Source organism: Schistocerca gregaria, unplaced genomic scaffold, assembly GCF_023897955.1.
Source record: "Schistocerca gregaria isolate iqSchGreg1 unplaced genomic scaffold, iqSchGreg1.2 ptg000898l, whole genome shotgun sequence".
Lineage (NCBI taxonomy): Eukaryota > Metazoa > Arthropoda > Insecta > Orthoptera > Acrididae > Schistocerca > Schistocerca gregaria.
In genome coordinates, this window is record NW_026062259.1 from 422295 (window position 1) to 426282 (window position 3988).

Sequence of the window (3988 nt, forward strand, 5' to 3'; positions counted from 1 at the left end):
AAAAGTAACAAGTAGTACAATTCAAGTATTAGTTGTCGATTATTCACTTTTTAGCCGGCTTTATTGGCTTGGACATGACCTAGTACCTAAAGATTTTGCTTGAAAGGAGGACTAGCAGCCGCGTTGCACGGGAGAATGTGAAAAGTGTTCATATGTACTAAAAACCTGAGAAATCCGTCCGTTTTCGTCATTTGTTATCGAATCGACTTAAAGCCAGATCGTCACATTGGCCGCTTTTCTCTCTGAGACGGTTACATTTATCGTCTGCAAAGCTATGTCGCGTGCTGCGGTATGCGGAGACACTAAAAGCACCATAGTAGAACACAGAAGAAGCTTCTAAGTTGAAGCAATAAAAAGTAACAAGTAGTACAATTCAAGTATTAGTTGTCGATTATTCACTTTTTAGCCGGCTTTATTGGCTTGGACATGACCTAGTACCTAAAGATTTTGCATGAAAGGAGGACTTGCAGCCGCGTTGCACGGGAGAATGTGAAAAGTGTTCATATGTACTAAAAACCTGAGAAATCCGTCCGTTTTCGTCATTTGTTATCGAATCGACTTAAAGCCAGATCGTCACATTGGCCGCTTTTCTCTCTGAGACGGTTACATTTATCGTCTGCAAAGCTATGTCGCGTGCTGCGGTATGCGGAGACACTAAAAGCACCATAGTAGAACACAGAAGAAGCTTCTATGTTGAAGTAAAAGCCATAAGAAGTAGTACAATTCAAGTTTAAGGCGTCGATTATTCACTTTTTAGCCGGCTTTGGTGGCTTGGACATGACCTAGGACCTTATGATTTTGCATGAAAGGAGGACTTGCAGCCGCGTTGCACGGGAGAATGTGAAAAGTGTTCATATGTACTAAAAACCTGAGAAATCCGTCCGTTTTCGTCATTTGTTATCGAATCGACTTAAAGCCAGATCGTCACATTGGCCGCTTTTCTCTCTGAGACGGTTACATTTATCGTCTGCAAAGCTACGTCGCGTGCTGCGGTATGCGGAGACACTAAAAGCACCATAGCAGAACACAGAAGAAGCTTCTAAGTTCAAGTAATAGCCGGTAAGAGGTAGTACCATTCAAGTTTTAGGCGTCGATTATTCACTTTTTAGCCAGTTTTGGTGGCTTGGACATGACCTAGGACCTTAAGATTTTGCATGAAAGGAGGACTAGCAGCCGCGTTGCACGGGAGAATGTGAAAAGTGTTCATATGTAGTAAAAACCTGAGAAATCCGTCCGTTTTCGTCTTTTGTTATCGAATCGACTTAAAGCCAGATCGTCACATTGGCCGCTTTTCTCTCTGAGACGGTTACATTTATCGTCTGCAAAGCTATGTCGCGTGCTGCGGTATGCGGAGACACTAAAAGCAGCATAGTAGAACACAGAAGAAGCTTCTAAGTTGAAGTAATAGCCAGTAAGAATTAGTACAATTCAAGTTTTAGGCGTCGATTATTCACTTTTTAGCCAGTTTGGTGGCTTGGACATGACCTAGGACCTTAAGATTTTGCATGAAAGGAGGACTAGTAGAAGCGTTGCACGGGAGAATGTGAGAGGTGTTCATATGTACTAAAAACCTGAGAAATCCGTCCGGTTTCGTCATTTGTTATCGAATCGACTTAAAGCCAGATCGTCACATTGGCCGCTTTTCTCTCTGAGACGGTTACATTTATCGTCTGCAAAGCTATGTAGCGTGCTGTGGTATGCGGAGACACTAAAAGCACCATAGTAGAACACAGAAGAAGCTTCTAAAATGAAGTAGTAGCCAGTAAGAAGTAGTACAATTCAAGTTTTAGGCGTCGATTATTCACTTTTTAGCCGGCTTTGGTGGCTTGGACATGACCTAGGACTTTAAGATTTTGCATGAAAGTAGGACTAGCAGCCGCGTTGCACGGGAGAATGTGAAAAGTGTTCATATGTAGTAAAAAGCTGAGAAATCCGTCCGTTTTCGTCATTTGTTATCGAATCGACTTAAAGCCAGATCGTCACATTGGCCGCTTTTCTCTCTGAGACGGTTACATTTATCGTCTGCAAAGCTATGTCGCGTGCTGCGGTATGCGGAGACACTAAAAGCACCATAGTGGAACACAGAATAAGCTTCTAAGTTGAAGCAATGGCCAGTAAGAAGTAGTACAATTCAAGTTTTGGCTATCGATTATTGATCTTTAGCCGGCTTTGGTGCCTTGGACATGAGGTCGAACCTCAAGATTTTGCTTGAAAGAAGGACTAGTAGCTGCGTTGCACGGGAGTATGTGAAAAGGGTTCATATGTAGTAAAAACCTGAGAAATCCGTCCGTTTTCGTCATTTGTTATCGAATCGACTTAAAGCCAGATCGTCACTATGGCCGCTTTTCTCTCTGAAATGGTTACGTTTATCGTCTACAAAGCTATGTCACGTGCTGCGGTATGCGGAGACACTAAAAGCACCATAGTAGAACACAGAAGAAGCTTCTAAGTTGAAGCAATAAAAAGTAACAAGTAGTACAATTCAAGTATTAGTTGTCGATTATTCACTTTTTAGCCGGCTTTATTGGCTTGGACATGACCTAGTACCTAAAGATTTTGCATGAAAGGAGGACTTGCAGCCGCGTTGCACGGGAGAATGTGAAAAGTGTTCATATGTACTAAAAACCTGAGAAATCCGTCCGTTTTCGTCATTTGTTATCGAATCGACTTAAAGCCAGATCGTCACATTGGCCGCTTTTCTCTCTGAGACGGTTACATTTATCGTCTGCAAAGCTATGTCGCGTGCTGCGGTATGCGGAGACACTAAAAGCACCATAGTAGAACACAGAAGAAGCTTCTATGTTGAAGTAATAGCCATAAGAAGTAGTACAATTCAAGTTTTAGGCGTCGATTATTCACTTTTTAGCCGGCTTTGGTGGCTTGGACATGACCTAGGACCTTATGATTTTGCATGAAAGGAGGACTTGCAGCCGCGTTGCACGGGAGAATGTGAAAAGTGTTCATATGTACTAAAAACCTGAGAAATCCGTCCGTTTTCGTCATTTGTTATCGAATCGACTTAAAGCCAGATAGTCACATTGGCCGCTTTTCTCTCTGAGACGGTTACATTTATCGTCTGCAAAGCTACGTCGCGTGCTGCGGTATGCGGAGACACTAAAAGCACCATAGCAGAACACAGAAGAAGCTTCTAAGTTGAAGTAATAGCCGGTAAGAAGTAGTACAATTCAAGTTTTAGGCGTCGATTATTCACTTTTTAGCCAGTTTTGGTGGCTTGGACATGACCTAGGACCTAAAGATTTTGCATGAAAGGAGGACTAGCAGCCGCGTTGCACGGGAGAATGTGAAAAGTGTTCATATGTAGTAAAAACCTGAGAAATCCGTCCGTTTTCGTCTTTTGTTATCGATTCGACTTAAAGCCAGATCGTCACATTGGCCGCTTTTCTCTCTGAGACGGTTACATTTATCGTCTGCAAAGCTATGTCGGGTGCTGCGGTATGCGGAGACACTAAAAGCAGCATAGTAGAACACAGAAAAAGCTTCTAAGTTGAAGTAATAGCCAGTAAGAATTAGAACAATTCAAGTTTTAGGCGTCGATTATTCACTTTTTAGCCAGTTTGGTGGCTTGGACATGACCTAGGACCTTAAGATTTTGCATGAAAGGAGGACTAGTAGAAGCGTTGCACGGGAGAATGTGAGAGGTGTTCATATGTAGTAAAAACCTGAGAAATCCGTCCGTTTTCGTCATTTGTTATCGAATCGACTTAAAGCCAGATCGTCACATTGGCCGCTTTTCTCTCTGAGACGGTTACATTTATCGTCTGCAAAGCTATGTCGCGTGCTGCGGTATGTGGTGACACTAAAAGCACCATAGTAGAACACAGAAGAAGCTTCTATGTTGTAGTAATAGCCAGTAAGAAGTAGTATAATTCAAGTTTTAGGCGTCGATTATTCACTTTTTAGCCGTCTTTGGTGGCTTGGACATGACCTAGGACCTTAAGATTTTGCATGAAAGGAGGACTAGCAGCCG